The sequence below is a fragment of the Gavialis gangeticus genome, unplaced genomic scaffold (genome assembly GCF_001723915.1).
Source record: "Gavialis gangeticus isolate Ggan-Ray unplaced genomic scaffold, GavGan_comp1, whole genome shotgun sequence".
Taxonomy (NCBI): domain Eukaryota; kingdom Metazoa; phylum Chordata; order Crocodylia; family Gavialidae; genus Gavialis; species Gavialis gangeticus.
In genome coordinates this window covers 87,251,038-87,263,737 of record NW_017729031.1, presented here as the reverse complement: position 1 = coordinate 87,263,737, position 12,700 = coordinate 87,251,038, and positions in this window count along the sequence as shown.

Below are 12,700 nucleotides of genomic sequence, written 5' to 3'. Positions count from 1 at the left end.
AAAGGCCAAACATCTTGAAAATATCTGAATGAAATGTTTTCATGTACCTTATACCAGAACCTGAATCTCTCTGTATTTTAAGGGAGAAAGAGCCCCAGGTGGGAGAAGACTGGGAGGGGGAAGCTGCAGGAGAATTGACCCAGGAAAGTAGGGACTAGGAGTGATTACTAGGAGAACAATATGCCTGTAGACTGGAGCCCTGCAGAGGAGACAAGGAACTACTACAGGTATCCTGACATGGTGAACCTAATTAGAGGGCACCTATGGCCAGCCCTATGGAGTAACCTGACTGGAAAGGGGCAGGGCTTGAGAGAGAAGCCAGGGCCAGAGCTAGGGTAGCCAGTCTGGCCCTGGAGGCTGAAGGGGGAAGAGGTCTGTGGTGAGATGTCTGTTGCTGAGAGGCAGACTATGCCATTCCTGGAGACGGAAAGTAAAGGATTGAGGACTCACAGCAAACTAAGGCCAATGGCTGGGTAGGAGTTTTATTATATAGCCAGGAGGCTAGATGTTTTATTTATAGCCAGAGGGCACTTGTACACATGATAACAATTGCCCTTTTTTGGGATTTAACTGTTACAGTTTTCACATACCACTTTTCTGGCAATTTGAATGTCTCAAAGTAAAACACATCCTGGTGTATTTTAGTATGGATCACCAGGAATTAAATTAATGTGTCCATTTATGTGTCACGTGAAAACAGAAATGCACTTGATGTGTAGTGAGCCCCTTTGTCCACCAGATGTCACTTCAAATTGAAGCTAGGAGAGGAAGAGGATACCTGCAGTTTTTAGGTACTTGGGTGTAATGTGTGTGGGTTTTTTGCTTTTTTTCTTTGGACGCCAAGTGTTGGAGTCCACTCGGCCCAACATGAATCATGGCACCATCACCCCATAATCTGCCCCTGGTTCTGCTCAGGAATTTGGTCTGTTTTTTAATCCTAGTTCTCACTGTTTCTAGTTCCTGTCTCTTGCAGTGATGGGAAAGTCTGGTCAGTTTCTCTTGTGCACCTAGTGATCTGAGTAGCAGCCAAGGAAAGTAGGAAGACTAGTTGGCTTAAATTTTGCAGACACTTCATAAAGCTCTGCGCCAGCCTCTCTGTCTTTCTCGTGCAGAGACCATGAGGACCTTGAGGAGCCTGAACTGATTCAACCTTTGCAGGTTAGTCTAACCTACCTAGGTTGAACCCTTTTGTAACCAAACAGACATGCCAGCACATGCCTGCAGTTGCTCAGGCCAGGAGCCGGGGGTGCTAGAGCATTCCCTCGACTGCAGGGGAGCTGTGCTGGAGGAGGCATGACCAATCCAGGTTGAAGTGGCCAGAGGGGGGTTTAATTCCCCCCTCCCTCCAGCAGGGACCTGAGCTGGGTCTGCCAGGTGCCCCCCCTTCACTGCTACAGCAGCGGTCCAGCATGGCCCTTGAGGCAGAGGGAAGCAGGGAGGTTTTTCTGCCCTCTACCCCCACTGCCCCAGGGGGGCAGCAGACGGGTCTGCCCGCTCCAACCACTGCCAAGCAGCAGAATAAGTCCCCTTCTGTCCCATCTGCGGGATGCCAAAGGGAAAGGGAATAACCCCTATCCCTGCACCCCCACCCCCAGGGGCTCACCAGGTGAGGCCCATCTAGAGAGTGGGCTTCCCCAGCCAGCTTGGAGGTACCAGCAGGCCCTGATCCCAGCAGCTGCCATTGCAGCACAGTGGGGCAGGGGGCTGTTCTTCCACCACAGCTGTGCTACGCTGCTCTGGGTGGGAGGATGGGAAGCTTCTGCCCTGTATGTGGAGCTTCGGCTCTGGCTCCCAGACACCTTGGAAGGTGGAAGGCGGCCAGGTGGAAGGCTTCAGTCTAGGGGCTGTAACTAGAGCTCCATGTGGGGCAGAAGCCACGGGGCTGAAGGTTTGTTGCCTACCACCACCCCTGCCACCTCCCAGAGTGGCTCAGGAGCTGCAGGAGTCACTGCAGCATGTGAGGGGAGCCAGCTTGGCCTGGCATTGCTGCTTTTCTCCCCTAGCCTGCAGCTGCAGGCTGGCGGAGTGCAGGAGCAGGCTGGGTGCTGCAAGCTGGGGGTACAGCAGGTGCGGGGAGAAAAGCAGCAGCGCTGGGCCGAGCTGATTTCACCTTGCCTGCCATGATGACTCCCCATCCCGTTCCTGCTGCTCTGGGAGGCAGCAGCAGGGTGAGCTTCAGCCCTGCGGCTTCTGCCCAACACGTGGAGCTCTGGCTGCAGCCCCCAGTCCCTTCCACCCAACTGCTTTCCACCCTCCAAGGCATCCAGGAGCTGGAGCCAGAGCTCTACAGAGCAGTGCAGTGCAGCTGTGGCAGTGGCAGCTGGGGGAGGGAGGGGGGTACAGAACAACCCCCGGCCCTGGCCAGCCCATAGCTGCTCATGCAGCTGCAGCCCCAGATGCTGCACAGGGCAGAGGGTGCACTGGTGGCAGCTGCCAGGCCCAGGGCCTGCCGGCACCTCAGAGCTGGCCAGGAAAGCCCACTCCCCAGCCAGCCCTCACCTGGTGGGGCCAAATGCCGGCTGGATGGGCCCCTTGTAGGGAGCAGGGAAGAGGGTTATTTGCCCTCCCTCTGGCATCTGGCAGAGAGGGCAGGCGGGGCTTATTCTGCCACTTGGTGCCAGTCAGGGCAGCCTCCTGTAATTCAGCAGGCAGATTTGGGGTCCTGCACCCCTGGGAGGGCTGCAGGGCTGTGCTGGACTCCTCCCAGGGGTGTGGGCCTCTGATCTGCCTGCTGGATGACAGGAAGCTGCTCCTACCACCTGGGACCAGCGCTGGGAAGATTGGTGCTGCTGCTGGCCCCAGCTGGCAGCAACAGCATGCTGTCATCCTGTGCACAGATCCAGGGGCCTGCACCCCAGGGAGGGCTGGGGGAGATGCCAGAATCCTTCTGGGAGGCCGTGGCCCCTGGATTTACGCCAGATGACAGGAGGCTACTGCTGCCGCCTAGGACCGGTGCTGAAGCCAAGTAAGCCTGGCTTTGAAACCCAAAACATTTCAAAACTTTCAAAAGGTTTCAAAAGCCCTTGTTTCATTTCAAAGCTGTTTCGAAGGCTTTTGTTTCATTTTGATTTCGCTGTTTCGAGCTTGAAACGCTTCGAAATGGAACACCCAGCAAAATTTCACACGACCCTATCTCTGAATGAAGTGGATAAGCTGTGCTGCGATGTGTTGTGGCCTAGCTGATTCACTCCACTGGGCAAAATGTGTCTCCCTTTGTCCTGCCCTCAGTGGTGTGGGACAAGGTGTGATGTGATCTCCCTACTTTCCCCACTCATCCAGTCTCATGCCCCATGACAAAGGTAATAGATTTCTGCTACAATAAAGAGGCAGAACCTATTACCCCCTATTGTTGTGCCATTAATTTTCATTTCATGTGGCACACCGAGGGTATTGATGTCTATTTGCTCAACATCTGTGCCACCATAAAAATGTTTTGGCAGCACAAATGAGATATCAGGCAGCGTCTGCTTCTACCCTTAGGGTTCAGCTGATTCAGCTTTGATGGCTCATGGAAAGTTGCCTTTCCCAGAGTTAATAGCTTAGTCCCTGAAATCTTGTGCAAGAAAAATAAGAACTACACCAAGAGTCCTCATCTCAAACGTTGCAACTGTGGCATTCTTCTAGTAGCAAGGCAGTCTCTCCAACAAGTATAGTCCATTCATTTAAGATTTTATAGTTTTAGGAACAACCTAGCAGCCAATGAAACCTTGAACCTTGCAGATCATGAAATGCAATGTACTTGTAATGAAACTTCTTCAGAGCTGGTTTGTTTTCTGCCCTCGTCTTCCAGCATGGCTTGATACAACATGTTCTGAAGGAGATCGGGAATAGAAAAAGTCTCAACTTTTCCAGACAAACAGTGATGAAAAACATTTTAGCCCATGCCATACCTGGGCCTCAAAGATAATAAGGTCCAAATACAAGTGCTGAGTTTAAGTTATCAAAGATGTTGTTCAGTGGAAAGCTCATGGGATTCCACTGCAGGCTACAAACCCTTTTCCCAACAATCAAACAACCATAGGAGCCAAAAATCTCTATTGGATTTGATTTTTTTTTTCCTTTTTTTAACTCCCAACATCAAACTAGTTACCCTTCATCTAGCCTGGGTTGCCAGCCAACTCACGCTAATCCATGTCTGTAGATATTTGCAATGCAACTTGAAGGACAGTATTGAGATGCATACAAAATGTAACCTGCAGTGTAGTTTAATATTTTCTTACAGCTGCTGGAAAAATCCTGTTAAACTGAAATATAAAATTCAAATTTCTTTCTCTGAATTCCTGCTTGTATGGTCATCACTTTGATCAGCATCACTTTTGTGTCCAAACAAAAACAATCATGTTTTCATGCTTCACAAAACAGTGTTCAAGAATATATTAATTAGCTTTTTAGAAAGTTAGCATCTACTTTTTAAAAGCTACTTTTGAGAGCTGTTCACAGCTTCTTCTTACAGAGAAAAGTAAGAAAAATATCTGAAGATACTGGCAGTAGGATAACTAAACCAGTTAGTTACCTTTTGGACTGTACTTAGGAGGAAAGGGTCAGGACAAACTTGCCAAGTAACAATCTTCTAAATGTGAATGTGTTCAGTAAAGCGGGGAGGGGGGAGAAAGTGCTGATGCATATCACCAAATAACACCTTTAGGCAGTTAAACTGAGTGCTTCCTTGTTTATGATTTGCTGTTTACTTTTTGCATGTTAGTAGGCTAAATGACAAAAGCAGGCATCAATTTTTTTTGTGGTTCCTGTGGCATGCTGTTGTTCATAGCATGGCTGAAATATTTACACTTCCATTAAATGTCAATGTTGGGGCATTCAGTTACTTTAAGAGTTGTGACTTCAGGTTTATTAATGTGTCTAAACTAAATTGTTTTATACTTTAGGCTTACAAACTCCAACATCACCTGTGAAATGAAAACTACCATTTCCTCTTAAAATTATGTAGCATATGGGGGTGTGATGTGAAAATAACATGTTAATGAAACTGGGTGACATGACAGACTCCCCTGAGAATCAACTTACAGTTGTTCATCCTTAGTTTTAATATAGACTGCTTTGGTCCAATCTGGTGATTTAGTTTTGAATCGTTATTTTCTTCTAGAAGTACACTTTTGATGGATATGATTGTGAAAAATATCTTTTACTGAGCTTTATTTTGGTAGCAATAATACATGGTATATTTGGAAAATAATTCCTCCTGCTATTTAGTCTGTGGCTATTTGCTTCAATGCCTTTTGTGTGATACAACATCTATTCCATTTAAGTTCACAAGTCCCTACTCATGAGTCTGAGCTTACTAATAGCTTCTTGCAACAAGAGGGCACTAGTGTCTGCAAAAATATTTTTGGAGGTCCTTGTGCTGTTTCACCCAGTTAGTCCCTTTTTATTATTAAAAAAAAAACCCCATTTCATTTATTTGGGGATTACTTTCAGATTAAAGCCCCATGTGTCAGAAATTTAAAATGAAAATCTCATATTAATCCAATATTTTCTTATTGAATATTTAAATTGATTTCTGTCATTCTGTGGAGTACATCTTTCATAGAGTTAATTTGGTATAAACATATAGGCTGCTGCTAGACATGGAAAAAAAATCCCAAAATGCGCTTTACTGAAAGAAGCAATGTGTTAGTTTGACCTGGCTCTGCAGTGTCTGTATAGATTGCGCGCTTCAGCAGGGCTTTTTGGAATTTTTATCTAATAGATAATTCAATCAGCTGTTGGATAGAAGTGCCAAAAAAGCCCTACCAAAGTGCTCAGTCTATACAGACTTTGGGCAGGCTGGGTTGAACAAGTACAGTGACCCTTCTGCGCATGCGATGGATGGACTTGGTATGGGGTACGCTGAGTTTAAAGTGTGTGTGGGGGGAGTTGTTTTGTTTTGTTTTTTTACATCTGTAAGCAGCCTTACATTTTAAGACTTTTTAAGATTGGTTTATGTTATATCAGACGTTTGAAAATTCTACTTAATATATTAAATAGATTTCCTGAATCCTCCATCTAGTCTCTGCAGTTCTCACAATGTTACAAATGAGCCTAGCCCTGGTCTTAAGCAAAGGGACTTGGTTGTACCTTGTGCACTCAGGAATAAACATTAATCATTGGGATATAAGTAATAGAGTCTCTAGTTCCATGCTTGACAACAGATCCAGGGAAGTTGTCTTCATTGTCTCTGCTTCATAGTATCTGCCTCATGCTGATGTTAAAGATTAGGTAATCAAAGATGTTAAAGCTTATTTTTAAAGGCTTTCATTCAAATGGAGAATGTGTCTTTTAAATTACTGGTGGTTAAGCACAAAAATCATTTTCGTAATTCCACTGTTACATAAGCACACAAGTCCTTATAAGTCTTAATGACTTGTTATTTTGGACCTTATTCAGCTTTATGTTTAACATTTTTTTCCTTGATAGATGCACTAGGAGATGAGATTTTGGATTAGTTTCTCAGGCATATACTTCAATAATTGCAGGTGATATTGCAGCCATTTTTGGACTGCTGGTAGAAGAAGCTGTGAAAGGTGAATGTATCGTACTCATTCCTTTCTAAACCCCCTCCACCCTCAGAAAATACATATCCTTTATTCTGAGCTAGAACTAAAATGAATTTTCTGACAAGTTATGAATGGGGAGCATTTTGACCCATAATTAAATTTTAATAATGGTTTAATGCAGTAGTGCTCAACCCTTTTTCCCCAGCAGGCCAGATGAGCAGTGCCCCATGTGTCTGAGGGCCAGATCCCACTGGTGATCCCAATCTGGCACCGAGGCTGACGCAGCATCCAGCTACGCAGAATGGGGCAGGGGCAGTCCAGCTGCAACATGGTCCTGCAGGGGAAGCAGAACATAGGTTGGCCTGGGTGTGGTCCTGTGGCAGGGGGTGGGGGGTATGGCCTGGCTCCATGGGGGAGAAGGGATGTGCATGGCCCACACTGAAAATGTCCTCAGGGTGAGGGGGTATCACCTGGCTGCAGCCCAGCTTGGGATGGGGGGGGGCATGGCCCAGCCCCAATCCAGATGCAGGGGAGGGGGCATGGCCCAGCTGTGACTGGTAGTGCAGGGCTTGGGGTTTGGAAATCTGGCCAGAGAAAAGAGACTATTAATGGCCCCTGCTCCCCCACCACCAAATTTCCTGCCCCATGGGCCAGACGTGATGGCTCTAGGGGCTGCATTTGGCCTACAGGCTGGAGGTTGGGCACCACTGGGTTAATGCATGTCCCTTTTTAATAGAATTGTTGATAATTTTAGCTTAAAATCTTTCTGTAATAGGGAACCTTTAATAAACCTAATAATAGGGAAGTATGAATAAAGGCAAGTCTTTTGTTTAAACCTAAATATTTCACCACACCAGTACAGCTTTGTTAGTTGGTAGCATTCCCTTCATATTTATTGTTGTCTTGCATTTAAAAATAAAAGTATAAACAGTCAAATTTTCAGTTTACATAATATGACACATCAACTGTAATGAGTTTGTTGTTCAGGTTCTGGCTCTCTAGTTAGAAGGTGAGGGGAAACCTTTACCTTCTTCAAAATTAGAATTTCTCCCATCTTTGAAGTCTGCCATTCCCAGGACAAAAATGAAAGTGCAAGTTTTGAATTGGACCTCTTAGAATAGGTTCCAAGAGACCACCATTTCTAGCAGCCTTGTGCTTTTGTAAAAAGGCTTATTTTTTAATTCAACATGCATAAGCAGATCTTGGGGCAGGTACTGGAACCTGACTCGATCCCCTGTGATTTTGTGGCAATGCACTCATCACTGGGCTACAGTTGTTCCCACTCTTGCTTGCTGTTCTTCTGACTCCATGAAACTTGCACTGCTGGGTGCACAGTGACTTCAAGCAGAGCAGCAATGTGCGACTCTATCCCAGCTCGGCCTTTAGCCTTCTTGTTAGGACACTCTCCTGGATTTGAATCCCCTCAGGCTGAGGAAGTTATTCAATTCCTTCTTCCCAAGCAAGTCCTCTAAGAAAGCATTAAGCTGCCAGGTAGGTAACTCCTCTCATGGCTATTTTTAAAAAAAAAAAATTAAAATGGCTGTGGCTGCTGTGCCTAAGGTTGAACTCAGTGCTGTTGGGGTATGTTTGGTGTTGTTTGAACATATCCACTGGATCAGTCAGTGCCAACACCTTTGGGGGAAAAAAAAAAAAAAAAATCAGGTGTATAAGTAACTTTAAGGATGAAAGCTTAGGCACCTAAGCAGTACAGTGGTGGTTTAATTACTCATTTGGACTTTAGCTTTTAAGTTTCTCCTATATTTTACTTTAGGTGCCTACATCTCATGCAATGTGCCTTGTCATGAGTTCTAAGAAATGAATCTCTCCATAGCATATAGTCAGAGGGTCATCAGACACTTTCCACTGACTGGAAACTGCTGACATCAAATAACTTCAGCCTTTTGCATTGGAGGTGAACACAGAGGTTATCATTTTGTTCTGTTAAATTTCATAATGCATTTTCAGGTGTATTGGAACAAGGCTGGCAAGCAGACTCAGCAACTCATATGGTAATGCTTAAAAAGCCATGTAGGTGGAGCTGTTATTCCATGAGGCATATGGAGTCTGGCTTTGTTTATAGTATAGCTGTTCTTTAGTGTAATTAAAATTATGCATAATCTAAGTTCATATTTTATAACAAGGTTTAATGCAGACATAGAACACAGAGTTCCTATAAAATATAATGTAAAAAGTATGAATCAATAAATCAAGGCCACAAGCAGTATTGGTAAAACTAAGTTTTCAAGAATTGGCCTTCTTAAACAAAAGCAAACAGGATATGCTTTAATTTCTCCTACTGGCTCTGACTCAGTGGAACATATGTTGGATGACCTCAAATGACACGTCTTAATCTAATAAAGATCAGTAAAGTACTGTTTTGAAACTCCCCACAGTTTGAAGCTACGAATGGATTTTTTTTCCTCCAGGAGAAACTCCAGTCCTTTACTGGTGGGATGTGAAAGAGGCTCTCATTTCCTGTGCTCTGGTGTGCTTAAATAGTTTGAAATCAAATAGTCAAGCCTCCCTAACAAGCTGCTGACCTAAATTCTATGGGTGCCTATACACATGCAGAGAGGCTGCTTTTGCTGCATACAAAAACTGTGAAAGCTTAGACAGTGTCTCTTGCACAAAAATGCAAGACAATGGCTGGGAAAGACTGGATTGTGGTAACAAGACTACCACAATAAAATTAAACTCAGCTAATGGCTTGCAACCCATTTGGTGTCGAGACAGTGGAGTGCTTGCGGTACCCAATACCAGACCCATACTATAAAATAATAAGTGATGGTTAAAACTGTCAGCAGAGACCCAATGCACTCAGCACGTGCCAGGTATCCAGGTTGTAGCTGTATTGGTCTAGAAGAAAAGGCAAATCAGGACTTGTACTAGAGAGATCTTTTATTAGACCAAGATTCTTGCAAAAAAAAAACAAAAAAACAAAATCTTTAACCGTAGACTTTCGGGCACAAACACCCTTCATCAGACATTGGAGAAAAGACTGTAAAAGTTCATCACGTGTGTGTACTAAGAGAGCCAAAGAAAAAGCTGGACCAGTGTAACCAGTAAAGGCAAGGAAATTACATATGCTTTTCAATTGACCTAGCAGCTAAAGAAAACAAAAGACTAACTATGCATCTCAAGAGAAACCTGTACAAAGTACATGAAGGATGCCCTGTACATGACAAATGCATCCTCCTCACATTTCTCAAAATGGGCATCCAATGTCATTCTAAGGTGTTGCATTGAATGTTTGAGACATTTGTATGTCTGGAGTTTGGTAAACAGACCATCACCAGTACAAGCTACTGCAAATGTGCCCCATTGATAATCACCCTAAAACAGGTCTTATAACCAATACCTCTAAGCATTCTGTTTGACCACTCAAAGCCTATCCCATTTAATTGCAGTGGCTGTGAAAACAAGTCTTCACACCTAGACAAATCCAAAAACAGGAGCCAGATGATTTAACAATTGTGATATGATGGTCAAATTCCCTTTCCCTCCCTCTTTCTTTGAACTTCAGTCAGCCAACCATCACGGAAAAATGCTTTGAAGCTATACATTTAAACAGTATAAAGCAAGACAGAACTGCCAGCAAGGTGTGTGGAGTCCAGGAAAAAACCAAGAAGTCATCCTGCTACCCAGCCAACAAGTGAAGGATCCATGCTTTTAGGCTGTACAAGTACTGCTTCCTGCCTACATTTGGTAAAGTTCTCTTTGCAGCTAAGATAATACTAAGGACTAATAGCTCATTTTATGTTGGGCTTTTAATCAATCAAGTGTTGTGTAAATTCCCAGAGCACTAGGTTTAAAAAACCTCTTTCTAAGTGCAACAGCTCCACTGTGTTGTAATTACAGTGCGTCAGAGCAGACTCAATTAATCAAGTTGGCTGGTTCAATGAGATTTATCTAAGTGCCCCCCGCCACCATTTTGCAATACAGGAACACGTGATGCTTTGAGTGCTTTAATTAGAGCATTTCTCGGAGCCACTCAAAAGCACCCCACCCGCCTCACCTCTTGGAGCATGTCTATAAATGCCCTGTGAATCTGCTGTTTCACCATCACTCAGCATAAGGAGGATTCCAGAGTAATGGGGACAATGTTTATTAATTGAGTGTACAATGTTGAGTGTTCAAAGCCTTGTTCCAATACAGCTGAAAATGAATTATGAAATTCATAAAAACAAAATGATAAAGCTCAGTATTCAACTCTAATGCAAAATGCTTAAGTTCTTTGATGTCAGCAGTTTACACTCAACATTGTAAGAAAAGTAGTTCATGCAGATCTTTCAGATATGGAGGAACTCAGCCTGTTGTTTGTCTCAGCATGATCATACGTTCCATGTCTAACTTCCTGTGTTTTGAGAGAGGATTATGTTCTTCATGGCAGCTTTCTTTTTTTTTTCCCCAAACTGTGACATAGTACTATACTGATAATGGAGTTCTTAGAGATTACTGGGAAGTATATAGTATTAACAGAAACAAGGCTACAAATTTCTGTTTGCTGTTATTTAAAAGATTATGAAAGGCTGAGGTTTTGCTACTGTAAATTTCACCATAAAAAAAAGTGACTGGCCTGAATTTTGAACATACAATTTGTAACCAAGTTTTCTTGAAACTCTGACAAATTAGCAGGGAAAAAATGGATGACCTTCCCAGTAGAGCAGTTATCACCCATACTACCCTTCCAAGTGTACGTAGCTAATTATGGACTCCTGCAAAAATGCAGTGTAAAAATTAAAAGTCATTAGCCCCACTTCATTTATCTAACAATATTTCATAGACATTTGGGCTGGAAGGGACCCTGGAGGATCATAGAGTCCAGCCCCCAGACTGGACTCGATGATCCTCAGTTTCTGATATGTTCAGTTTCTATGTTCTTTTTTTATGAGCCTCAGATCTTAAATTTACAGGCTTTTTACTATAAAAGCAAAAACTTCCATTGGAAAAAATTAACATAGTTGCTTCTAAATAGATCTTAGACAGTTTTGGCTTAGTACACATTATTACAATTAAAAATAATGGGTCCTTCAGTAAGTTAATGTTCCTGTTGTATTTTGTCCTTTAGGTACACTGGAGGCTTCCTTTAACAGGCTTAATCCTTCTTCAGGTATTTTATTTTTAAGTATAATATACATGTGAGTTGCTGATTATCTGGAACTTAAGCATCCTTTTTGCACATAGATCAAAGAAATCACCAGTTAGCCTAGCACTACCTTCCCAACAATTCCCAATGAAGCACGCACACCCCTAGCATCTTGCTAATTTAAAGAAAACACTACCCCTCTGTTTAGGGCATCCACTTCCTCTAATATCCATGTTAGAAATGAAAGTTGTAGTAATCCCAACAGGCCAGTAACTCCCATGGAATATTAGATCATGTGAAGAGTTGGTTCCAAAGCAGAAGCACCTTCTGAACTGTCAGTCTCTTAAACTGACTGGGATCCAGCTGGGTTTTCTCTGTTATTTCATTGTCCTGGAGAGAGGTAGTTTGTCAAGTGTCTAACTCTCAGAAGTTTAAATAAGCTTTAAATCCTTTGTGCATTCAATGCACTGACTTTTTTCTTTAGAGGAGGGACTTAATGGGGAATGTCTCTGTTTCCATATCCAGGGTATTTTCGTGGCTGAAACAAAAAGCCAAAAATTGATATTGGCAGCCAGAGTTTTCTGCATTTTTGTTTTCCCAATATGCTTAATTCTATAATAAATTCAGTTTCTGGTTTTTCATATCTGATATAGAAAATAAAACTTAATTTCCTGGAAGCTTCATGTTCCAGCCATTGGAGCTCCAGACTCTGAGCCTGAAGAGTTGAGCTCTTTCTGTAAACTTTGCTGAGATGGAAACAAAGTTGTCCTCCATGTGCAAGTGAGGTGCTCCATATACTTGGGGTAGTGGGAGTTTCATTTTTTTTTTTTTTTTTTAATTTGTCTAGGTCAAAATTTCCATGGTATACTACAACACCAAAGACACTTCCTTCAGGATCAATTGCTTATATATAATATTGTTTCTTTGTCTTCTCTTCCATCAGTTTCGACTCTATGTTATACTTCATCTTGGTTCCTTTTCTCACTTCACATAGGATTCCATTTCTTCCAATTCTTCTTCTCTTCCTTCTATTCTTGACCACTCCTTTCTTTATTCTCACCTCTTCTCTTTCTTTTTTTTAACTCCCTAGCTGACGTTCTCTTTCAGCCTCCACAACCCCAAT